Source organism: Lagenorhynchus albirostris, chromosome 7, assembly GCF_949774975.1.
Source record: "Lagenorhynchus albirostris chromosome 7, mLagAlb1.1, whole genome shotgun sequence".
Classification (NCBI taxonomy): domain Eukaryota; kingdom Metazoa; phylum Chordata; class Mammalia; order Artiodactyla; family Delphinidae; genus Lagenorhynchus; species Lagenorhynchus albirostris.
The window spans coordinates 11,760,605-11,784,621 of NC_083101.1; the positions used below are offsets into that span (position 1 = coordinate 11,760,605).

A 24,017-nucleotide genomic window follows, 5' to 3' on the forward strand; every position below is an offset into this window, starting at 1 on the left:
ACAGCTCTACACACGGGAGCGTGTCAGAGCAACGCCTCATGCACAGAGCTGAGCGTTCAGCTTAGACCCTTTCCACTGGGCTCTTGTTTCCAGTGTTTTTCCACTTTGTTTGGAGATTGTCAATTTTCATGGGTGAGGGAGTGAGGTTCAAAGAGGCAGGAGGAAAGGGTTCTTTAAGGGTTTGAACGAGGGAAGGAAAATGATTCACTTTTCAAAATGATGTTTATTCTAAAACACTGCAACAATATTATATTACATTTTTTCTCTGTAGAAAATGTGGTATAGAAAATATACAGAAGTATAAGTAGGAAAATTAAAATTATCCACAATACCATTATTCCAGATTCAACCACTGTTAGCATTTTATTTTTCTTCATCCTCGTCTTTATTCTGTGAATATATATTTTGTATAAATGTACTTCACTGTTACGGTATAGAATTTTATGTCTTTATTTCATTTAATATTATGGCATGGGGATTTCTACATGTTTTTGTCTACTCTCAGTAATAATTTTTAATTTGCTACTGGCCCTTCCACTGTTTGGATATGCCACAACTTAGCCATTTTCCTATTACTGTTGGACACTTAAAGCTGTTTATAATATTTCACTATTATAAATAGCATGTCAGTGAACATCTTTATGCATAAGGCTTAATCTGCATCTTGACTTAACTTCCTTAGCGTAGAACCCCTAAAGTAGAAATGCTTGGTCAAAGCTATGAATCTAAGGCCAGATTGCTTTCTGCATGGCTGTACCGGTTAGATAGCAATTCTTTTAAGGGACTTTTCTGTGCTTTTGTAAGTGCCACTGGTTTGTAGACATGAACCCTAAGCTTTTCCCTCCTCAGGAGAGAGCTGAAATTTGCACTAGAGCAAAATGGGGCAGGAGGTAGGGGGCTTGCCTGTTTTGCACAGGAGATAAGCTCTCAGAGGGAAAAACTAAAGCCATGTCCGTCTGTGATGATGCTTTGCATGTCTTAAAGGAAGTGCTACTTCTCTTCTTCTGTTGCCTTCATTTCACGTCGACGAGGACCACCTGCTTCTTCACTGTTGCACACTGTGCTATTGTGCTTACGAAAATGAAACAAGTTGGTTATCGAAAAACCTGTTTGTTTGACATTGAGAATCTTGATCAAAATAGACCACAGAAATCTGCTCAAATTTCTAATTTGACAGGACGGCCATGTGGCTCCTACATTCTGTTAACAGTTCCTCCTTGTCATCACCCAGCCCTGAGCACATACAGTACACAGTTTATGGACTATCTTGGATGGTGTATTTAGATCAGCTTGAAGAGATTTCTTCTGTGTTTTACCTTTGTTTGTCAAGTTTGGGGGTGTATTCAAAGCTCCTGTGTGAAAAATTGAAAGTGAGTACTTGCTAATAGAACTTTCGTGTCAATTGTTGTACAGTTGGAAACTCTAATCTAAAGACCATTTGGTCTATCGGCATCCACAGCTCTTTCCTGCCTCTTCTGCCTTCCAGGCTGTTCCAGCACGGGTTTTTTCAGGCTCCGTTTCACAGCCCTTTACCTTGAGCATTGTCCAGGTTTCTAGTCTTGGCTTGCTTTGCTTTTCTATATGCCCTCTGGCCATCTTTTGTAAGGCTTTTTGCTTTTGCCACCAGGGTAATGTCAGTGACTCCCAACTGTGATTCTAACACTGGCATGCCTCTCTCTGAACTTAAGGCCCAGAGCTGCAAATGCCAGTGGAAGGTCACCAAGATGTACTGTCGATGTCTCAAACTCAGTCTTCCCCAAACCCCTTATTACACACACCCGTCGAGTTACTCCACTCCCCTTCTGCTGTTCCCGGTCCCCGTGAGTGGCACCACTGCCTGAAAAGGCACCAAAGTGGGTCACGCTGAGCATGGCTGAGTGTCCTCTTTCTCATTCCTTTCTCTCTAAATAGTCACCAAGTCTCTGCCATGTCTCTCGCCCTGTTCCTTCCTCGCTGCCTTCGTTGACATTTTACCTTGCTTGCTTAGATTTTTGCAAAGCCTTATTCGTTCATTCGAGAAGCAGGATCAAGGCCTCTTGTTTTCCGAACATTTTGCTAGGTCATGGAGGTATGCAGATGAGTATGAAATTCTGGTCACTCTGTCTTTAATAGCCTGCCTTCCAGCCTCCTCTGCCCTACCCCCGAGTCCTGCTCAGGCTCCCCGCTGCTGTCAAGCCTCCTGTCCTCTCACTGTCCCTTGTTAGCCAGTGCTCTGGCTGGTCTCTGAAACACCCCCGTCCCCACGCCCCTGCATGGCTAAACCTTCTCTTCCCCAGCTGTTGGAGGAAGTCCTCCCGTTGGCCGTTGTCTTTGCTTGCTGTACCTCTTGCTCAGGATGACAGCTGTTTGCTTCCCTGCCCTCTCCTTCAGCCCTAGGAGCAGGAGCTCTTTGGGAACAAGGACTGTGCTTCATTCACTGTGGTGTCCTCAGCACCTAGCAGGATACGCAGCAGGTGCGTTCAGAAAAGAAAGATTGAGTGAGTGCTTGGAAAGCTGGAATTTGGAACACATTTAGAGCCCTCCAGTAGGCATTGCTGTTGTCAGGGAACCCAGCACCATAATTTTACTTAAAGGTGGAGGGAGTAAATTTTTTTACTTTTTATGTGATTGTAAGTAATTTAAAACAAGGGTTTTTTGTAGTAAAACATGCCGTGCACAACAGGCATAAATTTTGAAGCTAAAACTTGAGACAGAGTTTTGCACTTAGGTGAATGGGTGCAAGTCCACTCTCCTTGGCCTTTGAAGCGTTTTAAATGAGGAGGTTTGGGAAGCACTGGCCAAGATAAATCTTAGCCCTGCTGATTTAAATTAGGGAGGGTTTGCCATGCTGAACTACTATGTGGTCAGCACTAAAAGAAAAACAAAAATAGTAGTTACCCCACTCTTGAAGCCAGCTAAGACACTTTCCAAGCAAAATAGCGTTTCCTGCATGTGTGAGGCAGCTGTGAACTACCAAGTCATGAAGTACAGTCTCCTGATCTCCTCCCATGGATTTCAGCTCAGACTCGGAGTCCTCCGGTCATGCTTTTTGATTGGGCTTATCTGGTTCTATCAGACCTTCAAGTGAGAGAGATGGTTCCCTGAGATTTCTTCCAGGAACCATGGGCTATAATGCTTGGGGGTGGAGCTCATACCTGGGGCCAAAGGAAGACTCTTTAGGGAAGGAGATTGGGAAGGCCCATCTCCTCTCGCACACTAGTTTTCTTACTGGCAATTCAGCAAAAGGCTTATTTTTGACTGTCTTGTTATTTTTTCTTGAAAGCTATAGGCACCTTATTATGCCTTTGCATATGTGCCAGAATTTTTTAAACTTCAAATGAATGTGGCAGATGTTCATAAAAGTTTAGAAAAAGCTACCATAGGAAGACTTTTTAACCATTTTTATGACACTCAAATTTGTTGCACAAAAAGAAATATAAATTATAACCTACTGTTCTCATTTGAAAGAAGGTTATTTGGGAGGAAGATCTAACTCTAGCCTTCAAGCTCTTACAGGCTGTCCTATTTGTTAAGTGGTAACCTAGTCACCTAAAAGAGTACACCTTCCTTCTAAAGTGACAAGTTTCTAGCTGATCGTCATTCTTAGACCTCCACTGCCTTTTTATATCCTTTCTCTCATTTAAGCAAACACTAATTTGAGGCTGGTGGTAAGTTAGCAGGATAGCCAAGGGTTTTGGCATAGACCTAGTTTCTTCTTGGAGAGAATGATCATGTTAGCTGGCAGCTAGGAAACACCAAAACGCGGCCAGATTACACAGTGACTGTTTCCTTTCATTCCCTCCACCTCAGTTGAGTTCAGGAGATGCTCTGCAGCTCCTCTGTGCCATGTCTGGTAGCAGGTGCCAGGTCAGTGCTGGTAGATGGGTTCCTTTTCCTTTTTGATAAATGAAGACCTTCCTTTCCAAGCCTCACAAATAATGCTTTGTGTACAGACCTCAGAGCCACATGAGGGATGCATGCAGAAGGTGTTTTGTATCATTCCTGGTGATGGTCAGGAAGGAGGAAGGAAAGGTGATAGCAGTGACACAGTGCAGACAGAGGCTCAGGTTAGACTGCAGATGAAGCTCCACCTGTATGCAGAGGCAGTAGAGTGTGGTGGTTAGAATGTGGACTCTGGGTTCTGGCTCCCCTACTTCCTGCTTGTTTGATCTTGGGCAAGGTGATGGACCTCTGCACCTCTGTTTTCTCACCTGTAAAATAAGGGCAATGGCCATAGCTCCCCCCTATAGTATCATTGAGGGTCTAGTGAGATGCTTATCAGGTACTCAGCACGGTGCCTGGCACATAAAGAGTTCAACAGAGGTCAGCAACCATTGCCATTTTTATTTCCTCAGTGGCCTTAAAGCCGTTTACATTGTTAAGTTGATGCCTTTGAAATTGTGTTTTAGGGACTCTTGGGTTCCAGGGATCATCACCTTCATTCCCTAGGGAAAGAATTTCACTAGAATTGGCTTGTGCCTGCTGTTTTCTTCTGGTTGACAATGCTGGGGGCAATGTGTCAGGGATGGGAGTGGTGTTTTTAAGGAACTTGATAAATGCACTTCCAGTTCCCTGCTTGACCACTCCCTTGCAGTAGTAATTTCAGGTGTGGTACTTTGTCTCTGTATCTTACTTTCTTCATCTATAGGAGTGGTTAGTCCCCATCTCTTAAGATTGTGGTAAAGATTAAATAAATGAGTCCTGTATATGTCCAGCATATCCCAGTGTCTGGCCTGTGGTCGGTACACAATACACATCCCCTTCTACAGTAATGTTTTGGTAGCCTTCTGTGTACCTGGCATTGTATCACACTAGGGGTTCTATATAAAATGGTGAATGTGACATAATCTGTGCCTTCAGAGTTCTGTCTAGAACATATGCAGACAAGGAGAAAGTAATTGCAGGGAATTTGAGAGGCTATAGGCTCTGGTAGGGAAGACAGTGAACTGAGCCTTGTGGGCTCTGCTTCTCAGAGGAGAGGAATGCCTAAATGGAAACCTAGCAGATAAATTTGAGTTCCACCAGGAGGACAGGGAACAGCATCTACAAAGACTTAGAGTGTAGACCATGGTGTTTCCCAGGAAGTATGAGCAGTTCAGTGTCTGACAGGAGCGTGGAGCTGAAGGGGAGAGGAGCACTGTGGCAGGCAGACAAGGGCCAGGCCATCCAGGGCCTTGTAAGCCGTGTTAAAGAGTTTCAACTTTACGGGGCAACGGAGAGCCATTGAAGGGTGTAAATAGGGGAGGGTCAGGCCTCCTCCTCCTGGGCCGTTAGAAACACGGTCCTTCCATATAAAATGCTTGGAAACGGCTTAACCATGTTCATAAAGTAAATTGTTGTTTGTAAGGATCAAGGTAATTCTTAAGTAAAATTACACACCACAAGGGGCTTCCCTGGTGGCGCAGTGGTTGAAAGTCCGCCTGCCGATGCAGGGGACATGGGTTTGTGCCCCGGTCCGGGAGGATCCCACATGCTGCGGAGCGGCTAGGCCCGTGAGCCATGGCCGCTGAGCCTGCGCGTCCCGGGCCTGTGCTCCACAACGGGAGAGGCCACAACAGTGAGAGGCCCTCGTACCGCAAAAAAAAAAAAAAAAAAAAAAGGGGGGCATTTAGGGTTTTCCTGGTGGTGCAGTGGTTGGGAGTCCGCCTGCCGATGCGGGGGACACGGGTTCGTGCCCCGGTTTGGAAGGATCCCACATGCCGCGGAGCGGCTGGGCCCATGAGCCATGGCCGCTGGGCCTGCGCGTCCGGAGCCTGTGCTCCGCGGCGGGAGAGGCCACAGCAGTGAGAGGCCCGCATACCACAAAAAAAAAAAAAAAAAAAATTACACACCACAACCATGTACATAAAATTCAGATGTGTTAGCATCCCAAACCCAAGCTTCCAAATGGTTTCCTTGCTACCAAACTACCAAACTGTGGCAGAGGTGTTTGTAGTGATGACTTACTTTGAGGTTTCAAGCACCATTTTTACTAGATTTTTGTTTCCTCTCTGTTTCCAAGTACTTTTTATGAATTAGATAATCTTTTTACAGTGCAGTTTGAGAGGATAAATTTAGGTTATATACTAAATGCTAAGTTCCAGGCACTAGGAACAGGGGAGTGAGACCCAGGTACCACAGGGGTCTACCTACCTCTCCCACCAATGCAATTTCAAGAGACATGTGATGGGGGCATGAGGAGACAGGCCCAGCTCACAGCTTTCCTCTCTTCCTCACCATCCTTTATGTAGGAAGGCTCAGCGGGAGCGCATGGAAGCCTGGTTTTACAGATGCACCAAGTGCTTGGGGCAGCGCTGAGCCACCGCTCCAGGGACACATCCCTGTCCACACTGAAGCACCTCTCCATCTCTGGGATGCAGAGGCCATATTCGTCTGTGTCTGCAATGGTTTAACTGTGGAGCTTTTACACAAAATAACAGCACTGACTTATTTACAGACAAAGAAAAATAACTTTTTTTTCCCCTTTACCTCTAAAAGAACCTGAATTGCTGTCAGCTGAACTGGTGCCATTTTAACTAGCTTTTTCTTTTCATTTTTCTCTGGCATAGGAAGTCTTTAATCCCTTGTTCATTTTTTTATGTTTATTTTTTTTAAGTTTCACGGTCAGTGTAGAAGAGTGTTTCTTGTTTACCATTGTACCATTTTGCTTCGTCACAGGACTCCACAGGTAGACAGTATAAGATGTAGTTTGCCCTTGTTAATACTGTGATTCATGCAAAACTCTCAGCCATAATTATATGCAGGTATAGGTGGTGACTTGTGCATGTGTTCTCACGAGAATTGAGAAGCTCCATGTGAGATCTCTTTGTTAGTGATAAGTAATCAAAGTCCTGCTTTGTAAGATGGTGATATTTGCATGAAAAATTCCACCTGGTAGTTTCAGTCATAGGTTCATGGGGAGAGATTTAGCAAGAAAGGGAGAAGGTTGGGAAGAAACTGCCGTCTCCTGTGTCCTTGTTCCATGCCAGACACAGTGCCCGGTGCTGTACCTGTTCTCACTTTTGCACATCCTAAGAATCTCTCTGCCAAGGAGGAGACATCCATATTTGCAAATGGGGAAGCTGAGGCTCAGAGAGAGAAAGTAGTTTGCATCCGGTCCCTCTGCTGTGCTGGGTTTGTCAGACCCCAGACCCCCTGGATCAGGCTGTGTGGGTTACGCCTAACCCTACCGCAGTCCCGGCAGAGGTTCCCAGGACCTTTGCCTGAGCTCTTCCTTCTCGGCGCGGCCTCCAGGCCATGCCCTGAGCACTGTGGTGAGGGGACGGAGGGCTCACGTCTGGCAGCCTCATATTTCTCCAGAGGAAAGCTCTGAGTACACTTGCGACTGGGGCTGGGTTACTTAGCCTCTCCGAGGCTCCATTCTCTAATCAGTGAAATTAAGGTAATATTATCCATCTCAGAGAGTTGTGAGAACTAACTGATATAATGGATGTAAAGAGCTTTTTAAAAAATTCTACCAAACATTATTCTTCATAGTGAGTAGTAAAAACAAGAGACAAAGTTTAGATCAATGAAACCCTGACGCTTGCTTAATTATATAAAGAGAAAAGTAATTGGACAGTAGCTTGGTCTTGCTGGAATTTCCTTAGCGTGCTGTTATCAAGCGATATCACATGTGAATCTGTCACATCCAGTGCATTCAGAGTGAAAATTCAGCAGCTCTGTTCAACTTAGGGCCTGAAGAATGTTCTGGATTTCACCTGATGGATTCCCCCTGGAAGCTCTCCCCTCCTCATGTGGCGTCTGCTTTTAAAATGTGTGGTTCTTAAATGCCACTTAGCCTAATGTTGGAATTAGTTAATATGAAACAACTTAAAGCCCTAGTAGTAATTTATGTTATCAAAGGGAACAAGTACTTCTGGCTGATTTAAGTATCTCTTGCAGTCAGTACATTTTCAGTCTAATTTGTCGTGACTGAAATGTTCTCTTGTGAGATGAGATAACCCTCTGTTATAGATTAGAAAAATTGAGTAATTTATGAGGGAGAGTCCCAGTAGAAAATGTGAAACCATCATTGATGCTTTTGTTTTCCAATTTTCCTATCCTCACTTAGCCAGTCAATTTAGCAACGTTAAAACTGACTTCAAAGAAGACCCAAAGTTTCTAAATTGTTACTAAGAGGAGCTTAAACTAACCAAATTCCTGTCAGATTAACACAAGGAGCAGCATGCAGGAGGCTGTGGAGCAGAGCGGAAGAGCTCTTGAGCTCTAGAATCATGGGGACCTGGATTCAAATTCTAGGTCCGCCGCTACTGGGAGACTTTAAACAAGCTCCTTTGTTTTAAGGAGAAATCAGTTTAGCAGGGGGAAAAGTACGGCTACTAAATCTCACAGTTCGACCACTCCGTACAAAACTACTATTATGTTATCCTCTGAAGAGATGCCTATTGGAAATATTTAATAATAATATCAACCATTGAATGAGCTTCTACCAATATACATGGCACTTGAGCTGTATAATTTTTCATTGTCACGCCTTTGTGAGGGGTGCTCCTGTTTTGCAGATGGGGATGTAAAGGTGTCTCTTTGAGCTTCAGACTCCTTGGGTAGATTCTCCACTTCATAGGAGTTTTTTAATGAGGAGTAAATGAGAAAATCGGTACCTGACACGTTGTAGGCGCCAAGTAGATGGAAGTGATTATCAGTATTATGTGTGTGTAGAACTGGTAAATTTTCTTTAAAATAAGCTGAGACATCTACCTAAAATTGGCTCTGCCCTTTTTTTCAGCCTCCTTTTGTAGTTTTTATTGAGTGACTTTTTCTAAATCAACATTAGCTTAAAGGCACTCTCAACTGAATACAGCCACATGGGACTGGTGACTTCTTTTCAAACTCCTTGCAAGTGATTAGGGGCGGGGCCATTGTGGGCGCTCAGAGACCAGCAGCATGATGATTGAAAAGCGGCGCCCTTGGCCTAGTCAAATCCCACTTGGAATCAGGGCACATGTGGTTTTGTTTAACACCATGCTCAGCAGACTCATGGTACAGGTTTGTGACCATGAGACGTTTGTTGTTGATATGTGAGGTCACCACAGTAGGGGTGTTTGTCAACCAAATTAAACTTCCTCTTAATAACCTAAAATAATTGATTCGGAAGGCCTTTAAATGGGCCATGGCAATGTGTAAGCAAGCTGAAATCTGGCATTTTCTGCACAAATTATTGCATATTGTTGTTTTGTTTGTTTTGCTTTTGTTGGGAAAAATGTGGCTGGACCAAGGGCTGAGAAGGCAGGCAGTGATCCTGAGTTTGAATCCGAGCTCCACTATTTGTCCCTCTGTAACTTGGGCAAGTCGCCGAGCATCTGTGCGTGTATGCTTAACATCTCCATCTGCAAAATGGGGTCACCTGCCTCAAAGTGATGACAATTAGAAATAATATGGCTAAAGTTCCATGCACATTAGTAGGCCCTCACCCAATGGTAGCTATTATTATTAATAAAGTATTTCCAATAGGCATCTCTGAAGAAGAGCACTTAATAATTTTATACAAAGTGGTCAAACTGTGATATAGTAACTATTCCTTTTTTTTCCCTTTACTAAACTGATTTCTCCATAAACTGCTCTCCGTACTAAACTTAAACATCCATAGAGAAAAGTGTGACTAAAATTGGAGCCTATATAAACCTCTCTCTACATACTGTCTGATTCTCAGCTGATTTCAAAATGAATTTAAAGTTGAATATTTAAAATATATGCCATTTAGGCTACAAAAGAAGTGGGTTTTTTCTTTGCCCATTGGATTCAGACATTTGTGACCTAAGCTCAGGCCATTGCAGGTAAGGAATGGGGCCACCGTACTATTTTTGTTTACAAACAAAGGCATGGGCTCAGGGCTTTTCCTAAGTATGATCAACAGTGGCAGTGAAGTTGGACGTTATCAACATCCCACAGAATGGTTTATGTGCCCTGCCTAAAATCCTTTCCTCCATAAACCCAAATACCTGACAAAAACTAAAAGCTTCAGACTGGGGCTGCCTAGACTTCTGGACATGTCCTTAACCAAACAGAATATCTGTTAAACCCTGGTGCCTGGGAGTCAATTGTTTTAAAAGATGCAGTGGTAATAAATTTATATCCTGCCTCTTCAGCATTTTATTGAAAGTATTTTGTGCTGACCGAACGGGTTAAATTATGAAGCTTGATAAGTACATATGCACATTACCCATCCTTAGCTTTAGAAGAAAAAAAAAGGAAGAAAAAGATAGCTATGATTTTGGAAGTCATCCCAATTTTTAAAAATAAGAGAATTTGGACATTTTGGCATATGGGGTTTTTTAAATGAAATTTCATGGAACTGAAAACAGTCAATTTTAGGTTTCCAAAAATTGTTTTGATTTTCATTGGTATAAATTTGCTGCACATGGTTTTAGGGAAGTTCTGAGAGATGCATTTGGGACTTCGGGGTTGATTTTTTTTTTTTTTTGAGCTTTGCGATTTATTTTTAAAAGGTGATTTTTTTTTCTAACTCAAAGTATAAATCGGAGGAGACCAGAGTTCCATTTCTAGGACAGTTTTTGGTAATGACATCGTTAAGCATTTCCAAACAACTGGACTTGGGGCTGAACTATTGGGCATCATTTCAGCACCGTTTGGACACTGCACAGCAGATCCCTCTCCCCCTCATCTCTGAGTTAGAATCTCGAGGCCAAGTGATTTGGGCCATTCCATTAGCAGCAGCTGCTGGTGATAAGCACTGTGAGAGTCACCTGTGTAGGGTCAGGCTTATTGCACATCAAGGTTCAGCAGTGTCGGAAGAGAGGGAAGATGCCCAGGAGGGGGCTCCAGGCCACCTGCTGTGTGAGGATCAAAGGGTTGAAAGGTCAGAAGGCACAGCTTCCTTAACCATATCTGTCTGTGCAATAGCTATTTCAGATTGTAAATCTTGGTGATTTCATTAAGTCCTCCTGGCTGCTACTGGGGCATTGAAATAATAAAATTTTATATCTGTTGCCTTTCCTGCCTCTGGCAGCCAGGCTGATACATTCTCTGCAAAATGGGGCATCTTTATGAAAACCTTTCCTGGAAGGATCAGAGCAGCCTTAATGAAGCCTCCCTCAAATTAGGAAGTTGGGGTTCCTAGGACCTCATCCTCATGTTTTTTAAAAAGAAAAAAAAAATCACACAAACTGTTCAGCAGCCTTTGGGATTTATGTAGCACCTCTCTTCTGAAAAGCTGGTCCCCAAATATTGCCTATTGCTAAATGCTTAATCGTACAAACAGGATGAGAGGTGAGCTTTCCCAGTGCTGCTGCTTATTAAACAGGCCCTGTTCTAATGACCACAGGGTCCTTTCTTTTAGGTAGCCCCAAGCAACTATACAGATATTACTTCCCACTCAGCAGACCTTTCAGGTGTTTTGAGAGACATGTCTCCTGAATATGATTTTCCAAATATTTTTCCTAGATCTTAAAGTTGTTATGGACCTTTAGGGCTCCTTGGCTCTCGGGCAAGACAAATCACAGTAACGGCTGCCCCTTTACTGCCCATATGTTTAAGACCCCCTGTAGTTTGTTTGAAAAGTTAAGAGATTTTCACAGTGAAGGTGCCATTTCTGAAATTTAAAGTGTTCCTTTTCACTGGGAGATAAGTTCACTCTGATTAAGTGTGTAATTCTCACTAAGCCATGTTTATGGGGGCAATAAACAATGTTTCAGCATGCTTGTTAAATTGGGTTTCCAACCTCTCCACTCTTTAAAAGTTGACATTTCAAATAAAAGGCAGGTGGAGATGGGAGTCCAGGTTTGCTGTGCTTGTGATGAATGAATGATGGCAAGTGGCAGTTGTGGGGGAGGAAGGAAGGCCCTATTTTATGAGAGGGTGACTCCAAACCATTTTGGGACTAGGGAATCAACATCCCCTTAAACCCCAAGTGAAACTCTTAAATTCAAGTTTCGTCATTTCAAATTGGATGGATACTATTTTTGAAATACTGCTGGACGCACTACACTCATCATTTAATTTTCACAACAAGTCTGTGCTATAGAAGTGGTGGCTTTGCTTTACAGATGATGAAATTTGGGCACAGAAAGGTTAAGTAACTTGTCCAAAGTCACACAGCTAATAATTAGCAGGACCAGGATTCAAACCCAATTATTTTGTTGTGTGAAATATTTTAGTGTGTACAAATAATAATAATAAGACCCTGCCTTTAGGGTCTTTTTGTTATTATATATCTAGCCTATGATAAGTCTGTGTATGGAGGTTACAAAAGAAATATGTGATCTGGTCACTGTCCTCAGTATTTGCTAAACCAGGAATGTAGACGGGGCTCCACAGAGAGAAGGGGCCCAGGCTCTGGGGAGTGGCAGTCCAAAGCTCAGGTCCTGGCTCTGTTATTACTCTGGACCTGGAACAAGAGCTTCATTTTTCTCTTCTGTGAAATGAGAATAATAACGCCTATTCCATGAGGATCAAATGAAATCAGGTATTTAAAAATATAGTGTTTTCAAACTCGATATTTTATAGATGACAGTGGTGAGTGTTACTGCAGTGTATGTAAATATAGAATGGTTAAACCAGTTACTTTAAGGGAAAAGTGACAGGTACACATGAAACAATTAGAAACATCACTAATCAGGTTTTAATTGAGGATCCAAGTATGTGTTGCCCACTGTACTTGCTTAGGACCAAAGAAGGCCACTTGCTGTGGGAGCAGGAATAGTCAGGAAGGTTTCGTAGAAGAGCAGGCTTTTGCAGGATGGAGATAATCATGGTGATCCATGTCTGGGCCATCTTCACATCTTACCAAGTGCTCTGCCACCTCATCTCTCGTTTGCATTTTGCAGCAGTGGTGAAAGGTGTTGACACCTTCCTTGTCCTCTTTTTACACATGTGGAAACTGAATCTCTAGCAGTAGGAAGGGTGTTTCAATTTGGGGCAAAACCCCAGCAGTGTCAGGCGTGCACATGGGCTCACCCCTCCATTTTGGGGGCCAGAGTGGAGGCCAGAGTGGATGGTGGTGCTGTGTTGGGTGGACGTGTAGAGTGAGCCCCAGAGCTGGCAGAGCTGGCAGAACCAAAATCTCAGACGGAGGCTGGCTGGCACTGACTGAGCTTCTGCCCTGTGGCTGGCCCTTTAGGAAGCACGTGTCCTACCATAACTCCTTTTAATCTTCTCAACAGTCCTGAAGGTGGGGATCAAGACCCAGTCTCACAGAGAAGGAAACTGATGCTAGAGGAGGCAAAGGGCCTTGCCTAAAGCTACCTGGCTAGTAAGTGAGTGAGCCAGGACACCAACCTTGGGACTCTGCAGCTCTGGGCCATGACCATCCTGAGGAGGCAGCTGGGCAAGCTCTGTGTGAATGGAGATGTTCCACCAGATTGAGATCTTTTCCACTCCATATGACTATGCCTTTTCTTATTGATTATAATTTATTGATTTATAATTTCTTATTGATTATAATTTACCCCACCCCGCCCTACCCACACTCCCACACACACAAGTGGACCGGGAGCCCCTTGAGTTTAGAGATCATGTTTTAGTCATCCATCAGTTTGACATGACTAACTAAATGGGTGAATGAATGAATGTCCAATGGATGGATGGTCAGGAAAGGAGGGAAAGCACTACTGAAGAAATAGCCCCTTTGCTGACCTGGGTTGAAAATCTCTGGACTTGTTAATGAGAGTCAGTGCTTACTACCTTGTGAGGAGTGGATTTGGCCTGACCTGTGAGGTGCTTACACCACTTCCCTCCCCTGCCAAGCTTCTGTTTCTGTTTAAAGCACACTGGGAAATTCCAGCAGTGTTTTCAGGGGTCCTCTGAACTGTCAGGCTTAGATTTTTAATTTTGCAGAGCAGGAAGGAGCAAATCAGTGACTCCTGGCTCCAAAGAAAAGCCACTACGTTTATCAACTGCTTGGCAGCTCAGTGACCTTTGGGGCCAGAGGAGGGGAAGGAAAATGTCACTCTTCCCTCTGTGTGTATCTGAGATTTCAGGAGGGAATAGAGAGTTTAGACTACCTGCATATTTGCCTTTCCTCTTCTTGTCCTTTCCACTTTCCTTCTGATTTCTCTTTCCCTTCCTCCTAGGAGGCCAGCAGCTCCCCGTGCTGTTCTTTGTTATGTTCTCATATACATGCGCATGCATTTGAGTACATTTGATGTGGGCTGTATAGTGGAAAGAAAGAACGTTGGCATGGAGAACCCAGATTCAAATCCTTTCTCTCACAAGCATGTGAGAACATGGGCAATCTGTTTAATCTCTTTAGCCTCAGTGTCCTCATCCATCCAATGGGTACAGTATTCCATAGGAAACCCTCTCCCTTGAGAATTTTAATGGAGTCCGGACCAACCATCAAGCCACTTGGTGTGTCCCTGACAAACATCTATTAAATTACAGTTGCTCAGTATGTTTGTGATGGAAACAACGTGTCAGAGCAGTTAGTAAGGTGCATTGGATACTACAGAGTTCTTGGTGTCCATCTGGGTTCAACTGCTATGGCTCCACTGCTGCTAGGCCATAGGACTTTGGACAAGTTACTTCACCTCTCTGCCCCGGCATTTCCTTGTCTCTTCACAAGGGTGTCGTGAGGATTGCGTTAAATGGTACGGCATGTAAGGGCTGGGCCGCGGGAGGAGCACATCAGCTAGCAGCTCTCATTTTCTTACTGTGGGCGTCAGGCACGTGATGGATGCGGAGCGTGTAACACAGTTCCGGGCCGTGCAGGCCCCTGGGAAGTTAGCTGTGCCTCAGTCCACACGTAACCAGGAGTATAGGCAGCCTAAGAGGGGACTGTGTGAAGGCCAGCAATAGTCGTTTAGGGTAAAGTTTAAATGGACGAACTATGAAGATGTAATTTTTGGTTTTGTTTTAACCATATTCCCTACCTTTCAAAACTTTAAAAAAAAAAAAAAAACCTGCCAAGAAGTCATACTTAAGTGAGACATAAACTGTAATGCCAGGAGCCATATTACTGTGCCTTTTTCAGAGAGAAACAAACACTGGACTTTCTCTGAGCCAAAGCAAAGCACTCTGTGGACTTCGTAATGCTCTGATTTAAGAGGATGATGCATCCTCTTGAAGCAAAGTGTCTTTGCAGGAAGTCATTGTAGACCCGTGCCCTTTGCTTGGTGGTCTAGATGCTGGTGTCAGAGGTGCTGCCTTAGGTGCTGGCGTGGCCATAGGAGAGGAGACTCCTTACAGGCCTCAGGGGTCACTCCAGCAAGGAGAAGGCCTGCCTGTATAAAATGAAGAGCAAGGATTTGTGCTGGTGATGTAATCCAGGGGATCCAAAGAATGGTCAGGAGCATGTGCTGTCTCCCTGACTGAGCACGGTCCTGCCTGTAGCCAAGACCAGTACCCTGGGCAGATGGGAACATGGCCACATAGGTATAAAATGAATTTTTCCATTTTTTTTTCTTTTTACTTAATCCTGTCACAACCCTATGTAGCACGTGGTCATAGCCCCATTTTATAGAGGAAGAAACTGAGGTTCAACTGTGTTTAAATAACCTGCCCTGGGTCCTGTAAGTAGGCATTAAAGAAGATAAAACTCAAAGCCCAATCTGACTCCTACTCAGTTCTGCTGCTCTCCCAAAGCAGGCTGACTCAGGACTGCAAATGTCCCTCGGAAGGTACCCAATAATATTGCTGCTTTGCTCCTCAACTGGAGAAGGGGACAGGACTGATTGGAGAAGCAATAGGTGTCCGGGAAGGGTCTACCTTTGCAAACAAATTTTCTGACAGATATATTCTAGATTGAATCCTTTTTATCCATAGAATTATTGCTATGTTGTTTTCATAATAATAATAGTCAATACCCAGTGCTTATTATATGCCAGACACTATTCTAAGTACTATACGTATATTAACTCATTTAACCACCATAACAATCCAGTGAAATCTACATTATTTGCTTTTCCTAAACATTTCACTGAAGTATGAGATTTATGCGAAGCGTACACTCATCCAAAGTATAGAACAGGGTGAGTTTTTACAAGGCAGGCATGCCATGTAACCACCACCAGATCAAGAAACAAAACGTTACCAGCCCCCAGAAGCCCCTCTTGTGCCTCCTTGTAGTCATTCTCCCTCTGACCCAAGAGTAACCATTATCCTGGGTGTCAGTACTATTTTAATCTCATCAGACACATGCAGAAACTGAGGCACAAAGAGGTTAAAGGGTTTGCCCAAGGTAACACAATTATAACTGGCGGAGTTGGGATTCGGACTCGGGCAGTCTGGCTCCAGAGAATGTGCTCATGTCCCTGAGACATAGCCAGGAAAAAACAATAGGTTGGTGGTAGTTTTCAGTGGCACAGAATCATAATAGTGGAGTTATTAGCCTTTGCCTTTAGTCTGAAAATCAGTTGTTCAAATTCGTATAGTCTTGGGACTTCCTTGGTGGCGCAGTGGTTAAGAATCCGCCTGCCAATGCAGGGAACACAGGTTCAAGCCCTGGTCTGGGAAGATCCCACATGCTGCGGAGCAACTAAGCCCATATGCCACAACTATTGAGCCTGCTCTCTAGAGCCTGCGAGCCACAACTACTGAAGCCCACGTGCCACAACTACTGAAGCCCACGCACCTAGAGCCCATGCTCCACAGCAAGAGAAGCCACCGCAATGAGAAGCCCATGCACCACAATGAAGAGTAGCCCCAGCTCACCGCAATGAGAGAAAGCCCAGCAAAGAAGACCCAACACAGCCAAAATAATAAACAAATAAAATTAAATTAAAAAAAAAAAAAAATTCGTATAGTCTTGGAACTCTAATCCTACTTTCAAATCGCAAGGATAGAAACTCGCTTTTCAGAGCCTCCCATTCATTGTACTTACTGCAATCAGGTACTGTGTTAAATTCTTTACATGTATTATCCTGCTTAAACCTCCAAACACAGCTGGATGGTAGGTAGTATTATCCCCATTTTATAGATGAGAAAACCGAGGCTCAAAAGTGAAGAACTAACTGAAGGATACTCTGTGGCTGAGGCAAGGCTTGAATCTGGCTGTCTCATTCCAGAACCCACGTCTTAAGCTACCATGGTAATGCCTATCTTACTTTCTATGTCAACTGTGAATTAATTCTACACACGTTAATCATGATAATTTTATGTGATTATTGTCATTGTCATTATTATTGTTACTCCCATCACACTTCCTTGTGCAGACTTTTACATTGGGCTTACATTGTCCATGTGGGCTCACATTGACATCTGTGCCAGGCCTGCCTCCCAGTAGAGTGAGAGGCCACAATATTTAATTCATTCTCCAATTAATGAGCATTTGCCCTGTGTCAGGCACTGTGCTGGGCACTAGGGATGCAGAGACAAATAAGACATAGCTCTGCCCTCACGATGGTCCTGATGAAAGGACAACAGCAGAGATTCACCGTGTGCTGGCTCATTTATTCCATGCATGCCACCTCACTGACACCCCCCCCAACAACTCCCATACAAGATAAGGACCCCCGTTCTCAGCTGAGGCAGCGGAGGTGGATCTGGGCCTCTGCTCCTCAAGGTCCAGCACCAGCTTCTTTCCTTCACCTCCAGCCCCCGGCTTCCTCAGCCAGGGAGACAGCACATGCTTCTGACCATTCTTTGGATCCCCTGGATTGCATCACCAGCACGAGTCCTTGCTCTTCATTTTATGACCTGGTTCTAAATCCTGTCTTTTGTCACTAGCTGCCCAATCCCCTCCCTAGATAGGCAGGGTGAGCCCCATCTGTGCAGAGGACTGGTGTGGTTTGAAAAGGTACAGCTGATACTTTATATTTTAGCACAGGAGTTGAGGGGACCCATTGTTTTCATACAACCAACTTTAGAAAGTAAGGTTCAGTAGAATCTTCTTGACTCGAGAAGATACACCGAAGGCATAGTGATCCTCAAGTGGACCCCACTTTTACATAGGGATGTATATCATGGGCATTGGATTCTATATTTATCCTAGAAGGGTATGAGTAGAAAAAAAGTTTAAAAAACCTTAGGCTAGACAAAAAAGGAAGGAAGCAGGGAGCCAAACACAGCTGCAAATCAGAATTTACATTGGTGATGGTTCAGGGAAGAATTACCTTGTCGTGTGGCATTTGGTCACCATCATTCATGCGTTGTTATTTTTCACTGTCTGTTATGACTTTATTCTGTGTTCTGGACATAACGCTAATATGTTTATCAACTCATTGTGCTGTAATTTATACACAGCAAACCATCCATTTAAAGTGTACGATTCAATGAATTCTGAGTTTTATACATTCATGAAACCATTACCAATAATGATATAGAATATTTCCATCACCCTCAAAAGACCATTCTTTTTTTTTTTTTTTTTGCGGTATGTGGGCCTCTCACTGTTGTGGCCTCTCCCGTTGCGGAGCACAGGCTCCAGACGCGCAGGCTCAGCGGCCATGGCTCACGAGCCCAGCCACTCCACGGCATGTGGGATCTTCCCAGACTGGGGCACAAACCCATGTCCCCTGCATCGGCAGGTGGACTCTCAACCACTGCGCCACCAGGGAAGCCCCATCCTTTTTTTTAAAAAAATATTTTGTTGCAGTGTTTTGGGGTTTTTAAAAATAAATTTATTTTATTTATGGCTGCATTGGGTCTTCGTCGCTGCACATGGGCTTTCTCTAGTTGCAGCGAGTGGGAGCTACTCTTCGTTGCGGTGCGCGGGCTTCTCATTGTGGTGGCTTCTCTTGTTGCGGAGCACGGGCTCTAGGCGAGTGGGCTTCAGTAGTTGTGACTCGCGGGCTCTAGAGCGCAGGCTCAGTAGCTGTGGCGCACGGGCTTAGGTGCTCCGCAGCATGTGGGATCTTCCCGGACCAGGGCTTGAACCCGTGTCCCCTGCATTGGCAGGCAGATTTTTAACCACTGCGCCACCAGGGAAGCCCCATTCATTTTTGTTTAAATTTTATTTTATCTTGAGCTTCTCATGTGCCAATCACTAGTCTACATGATTTAAAAATGTTAACCCATGTAATCCTCTTCACACGCATGAGGTGTAAGCACTGTATACAGAGGAGAAAACTGAGGCACAGAGAAATGAAGTGCAATACCCAAGTTTACACAGCTGGTGAGTGGCGGAGCTAAGTGAGAACTCAGACAGACTGGCTTCCGGATCCTGTGGGCTTCCTCTCTAGGCTCTACTTCCTGTCGTTCATTCATGCATTCATTCATAAATTGCCTGCTGTGGGCCAAATCTTGAGGTAGGAGCTGAGAATACAGAGATCTGTCTTGGTGGCCCCAAAAAACCCACAGACCAGGGAAGGAGTCAAATGCCTGTATTAATGACTCTAGATTGATGTATTTTTCTGGTTGTGGGAGTAAACCATAGGCTACCATGGGGAAAAGCAAACTTTCTGCTCCCTCGGGCCCTTTGGGGTAAGGTTAGCCAGGCTCCACTGAGGTTCCGAGAAACATTGAGGGAGACGGGACGGACGGGCAAGAGAGCCGCTGTTGGTTGAACGCCTCTTATGGATGTCCTGGCAGTCTTGCTAACTCTTCTACGTACATTCACTTATCTAATCCTCACGACAACTCTATGAGGTGGGTACTATCGTGATCCCCATTTTACAGATGAAAACCTGGAGAATTTATGAGATTGAGCCTGTATCCATTCAGCCGCCCTGACCACCTCCCATATTCTGATTTTTCCCTTTCTTGTCCCGAAAGGCAGAGGTCAGACTAAGTCTGTCCGTGACAAAGTATAAAGGGAAAGACATTTTTGATTAATAATATTTATGGGAAGATGCCATTTTTGTGTGTTTCTCTGTGTAAGAAATGCCATTTGGAAAGCCGGTGTGCATGTCAGTATCATTTTTTTTTTTTTCATTCTGAGAAAAAGCCTATAGAGTCTGGTGGGGGGAGGGTTTGCAGCTGGCAGGAGCTTTGGCATATGTTGTAACTAAAAAGAGAGGGAATGTGTTGGTGGGACGAGCTACCGGAGAGCTGTCTCGGTGTGCTGCGGTACTAGTAAGTGTTTTAATTGGGTAGGGTTTTTGGAGGACTATTTTGACATCTGCTCGTGTCTTTGCTGATTTTTCTTCACTTAGAGTAGGAAACACAAGCTGTGGATAAAATGACTTTAAAATAATTGGAAGTAAAGATATCTCTCTCAAAGTCGGATTTGAGAGGGACATTTCTTTAAGAAGTGGAAAGGAAATTCCACTTCTAGGAAACCATCCTAAAGCACAAGGCTTTATGCGTACAGATTTCACAACAACATTATTTATAATAATTTCTGAAAAACTGGAAATAGCCAACAAAAGGGGCTTAATTGGGTTTGTTTCTATGAAGTGGAACATTTTGTAGCAATTAGCAATGATCTTTACAAAGCTTTTAATGAAGTGAAATATTGCTTATATTGTAATAAATGAGAAAATCAGAAAGAAACATTACAAATTGTTTCAGCTGTGTTTTAAAAAGTAGGGATTGGGGCAGAGGGTTGTGGAAGGAAATACACCAAAACATTATCTCCAGGTAGAGGGATTAGGATAACCACAGTTTTCTTCTTTGAACTTTTTTGTCTTTCCCATTTTTTTTTACATATGTAATTTTTATGATACAAAAGACGTGTCATTTTGCGTGAGAGAAAGCAAGCCCTCAGGGTGCTGGTGTAGCTGCATGCCCTACGTAGATACTTGTTCTGAAGTCTGAGCAACTGGTTTGAGGACATCTTCAGAAGAGTCAGACTGGGTTCAGAAGTCAACTCTGCCACTCCCTAGCTGTGTGATTTGGACCAGTTTCTTTGACCTCTCTGAGCCTCCTCCTTACCACAGATCTGGTGATACCTCCCTCATAGCATGGTCAGGGTTAAATGCGGTCACCCAGTAATGGCCCAGTTTCCTTCTCCATCAGCACCGCCCACTCCATCCCCCAGTTTGAGGGGCTTTGTTTTGTTTTTTGCCTTTCTTCATTCCTCTTGTTTCCTTGAGCCTTTCAGGGATAGGGCACCATCCGGCCAAGCTGGCCTCCGATTCTTTCCTTGGGAACATGAGCTTCAGGAAGGCCCTTGAGTCCCCGCCAGCCCCTTTGGAAGAGGCCTTACCACCGGGAGGGCAGCATTGTCCTATGAGAGGAAACTGTGCCGACCCAGCTCCTCCTGGAGCCTGGTGCACGGGCATTTTGGTTACTAAGGGGACCCTGGCCTGCTAAGTCAGAAGAAAGAGCCAGGTTTTTTCCTCTTCTTCAGCCTGCTGCCATTGTTCAAAAAGTAAACACTCCACACAGCTTAAGCAGCAAGTCCTCCAACCAGGAGTGGGAAGAAATCAAAAGCCCATTCCAGCCCAGCCGTGGAGAGCCCACAAGGGCTGGTCTGTGTCCCTGGGCCCCCACTGGGAACGCAGAAACAACACCCAATTCTGGTCCAGAATCAACAGCCCTGTCTCTGGGCCTTTCAGACCGAGGCTTCTCTCCAAGGGCTGGGCCCCTTGCCCCCATCTGTTTGGGGCTCTCTGGAGCTCTTTGGAGGTCAGATGAGGCAAAACTGGCGATTGTGAGGTGCAGCGACCCTCAGCTCAGTCCTCAAGGCCTGGAGTCACCGGCTGAGTTCCGGAGCCCCTCGTGGCCCCTTCTCCGATTCCGTGTCCAGCGCCAGTCTCAGCCTTTGAAGTGAGAGCCCAGCAGTTACCAAGAGGGGCCAGAGGATTTTTGCCCTTAGGCCACTGCCGCTACAGTTTCCAGACTGGCCGTGGGTGACGTGTATATTATAAAAGCAATAATAATAGCGACTGTGAGGCCTACTGTGTGCCCAGTGCTGTGCACACACCACCTCTGATTCGCACAGCAGCCCCGGGGAAGAGGGCTGGGGTGGGGTGAGCAGTCACAGTTACCTTCTCGATTTTACAGATGAAGAGGCCAGTTAGTAGCCACATAACCTTGGGCAAGCCACTTCACCTCTCCGAGCCTCAGTTTTTCGTCTCTGAAATGGTGATCCCTCACCTCCAGCTGCTGTTGAAAATGAAAGAATCTGTGTGAAAGTACTTTGAGAGCTCTGAAGTGTGATGTAAGTGAAAAAGGTTCTTGTTGAGGCTGTTTTGTAACTTCCTGCTCGTGCACTGCGAAGTATTTAACGTGTCGGACTGCAAAGTGAGGCAGCTAAGGAGCCCTGGACAATTCACCATGAGGCTTAATGTTGTCAACTGTAAAATGGGATTGTGCTTTGTGAAACACTAGTTATCAATGCTGTTTGCTGATAGCTTTTTACCCTGTGAATAAAGCAGTCAGTTAATATCAGTTTTGGGGTTTGGAGGAAAGAATAAACTTCTAAGTAGGCAAACCTGTCCCTCCCCTGCGGCTCTCAGCCCACAGGAAGCATTTAGTAAATGTATGAATTGATTGATAGGTTTGTGGACTGACTAGCCGCTGGAAAAGTCAACAGCAGAAGAAATTTGAGGCTCCTGGTCTTGTTGAGCGGAAGGGTTCCAGGATCCTGCCCTCTGGGAGTGTTATTTCAACCCTGGGAGGCTTCTGACCAGCATGGTTCCAACCCTCCTGCTGGGAAGAATCTCAAAATGTTTACTTAGGTGCGAAAATTCTGTCCTAGAGGCTGGGATTTGAGACAACAAACATCAACCGATATTAATGAGCCCTTACCAAGTGCCAATCATTGTTTCTATTTTTTTTGTGGTACGCGGGCCTCTCACTGTTGTGGCCTCTCCCGTTGCGGAGCACAGGCTCCGGACGCGCAGGCTCAGCGGCCATGGCTCATGGGCCCAGCCGCTCCGCGGCATGTGGGATCTTCCCGGACCAGGACACGAACCCATGTCCCCTGCATCGTTAGGCGGACTCTCAACCACTGTGCCACCAGGGAAGCCCGTGCCAATCATTTTGTTGGGTGGTGGTTATTATGCAGTGCTGAACCAAACTGATGAGCCCCTGAGGGAGGGGGCTCCTGGGGCCAGCAGGGGGAGGCAGGCAGGCAACGGGGTGCTAGGGCTCAGAGCAACAAGGATGGCAGAGGTCAGTTTCACTGGGGGTGTCTGATGACGAAGAGGTTGAGGTGCAGTGCAAGAATATGAGCTGTGGAGGTGGCCGGTGCTGCGTTACCTCTGCCACTCACCTCACCTCTCTGAACCTCATTTTCCTCAAGTTACCTAACATGAAGGTAATAGTGTGCACTTTGCAGGATTTGATAAGAATTAAATGAGAATTAGTAAGTAAAACATAGAGCAAGCACTAGTAGGCATCTACTACACTTTAATTGTTGTCCATTTCCAGGGCATTAGCAAATGGGTCTTTCTGCTTAATCAGGACAAAATGAAGGTTCTAGACTCTAAAGAAATGAGCTTTGATATATGATGGGGTAAGAGGATTGAATGAGATTGGAAGTGGTATGTAGGCAGGAGGGAAGTAGAGATGGATTCTAGCGGTGGGTAAAGTGTGATTGAAAACTAGCTTACATACAGTCTTATACTTCTACAGACGATGGACAGTTGCTCCCAGATGGTGGGCTCTTCTTTTCTCCATACTGTACCTTCATCCTCTCACCAAACACGAGCACCTAGTAGGCACAAGTCTCCCTTACCCTTCCTACTACTGTACCAGTAGAATAACGAGTTATGGCCAGAGCCTCGGAGCCATGATTCACTAGCTGGATTTCTATGGAAAATGGAACCAGTTTGAAAGTGTGACCTTTCTACTTAATGTTAAAGAGAAATGTTAATGTGTTAACACTAGGCTGTACAACGTATTCCATACCCCAAAATGCCAGGAGCCGACAGAGATGGGCAAGTAGTCTTTGGTAAATGAGAGGGGATGGGTTGAATGGGGCTGTCATAAGACCCTAGCTGCATATCAGAGTTCCTGGAGCCAGAGGTTTAGACTTCAGCTTCTTCTTCTTCTTCTTCTTTTTTAATTTGAAAATATAGGAAAATAAATCATGTTGGGGTGTAAAGATCTCTCCCCCTAGCTGTGTGACCTAGGGCATGTTAACTTAGTCTCTGAAACCCTTTCCACTCCTGGGACTTGGGGATGACCATACAAGCTCACAGAGTTTTTGTCACAGTTAAATGGCCTCACACATGTGAACTGCCTGGCATTGAGCCTGCCACGGAGTATACCTTTGTCAAATGTCACTTTTCTTCCCTACTCCCCTTTCCCAG

At 44.8% G+C, this 24,017-nt stretch overlaps 1 protein-coding gene across 4 annotated transcripts in view; it reads left to right on the plus strand.

Moving 5' to 3' along the window:
* The window catches only part of DENND1A (DENN domain containing 1A), a 541,897-nt gene that overhangs the window by 335,054 nt on the left and 182,826 nt on the right, over positions 1-24,017 (plus strand). The window lies entirely within an intron of this gene.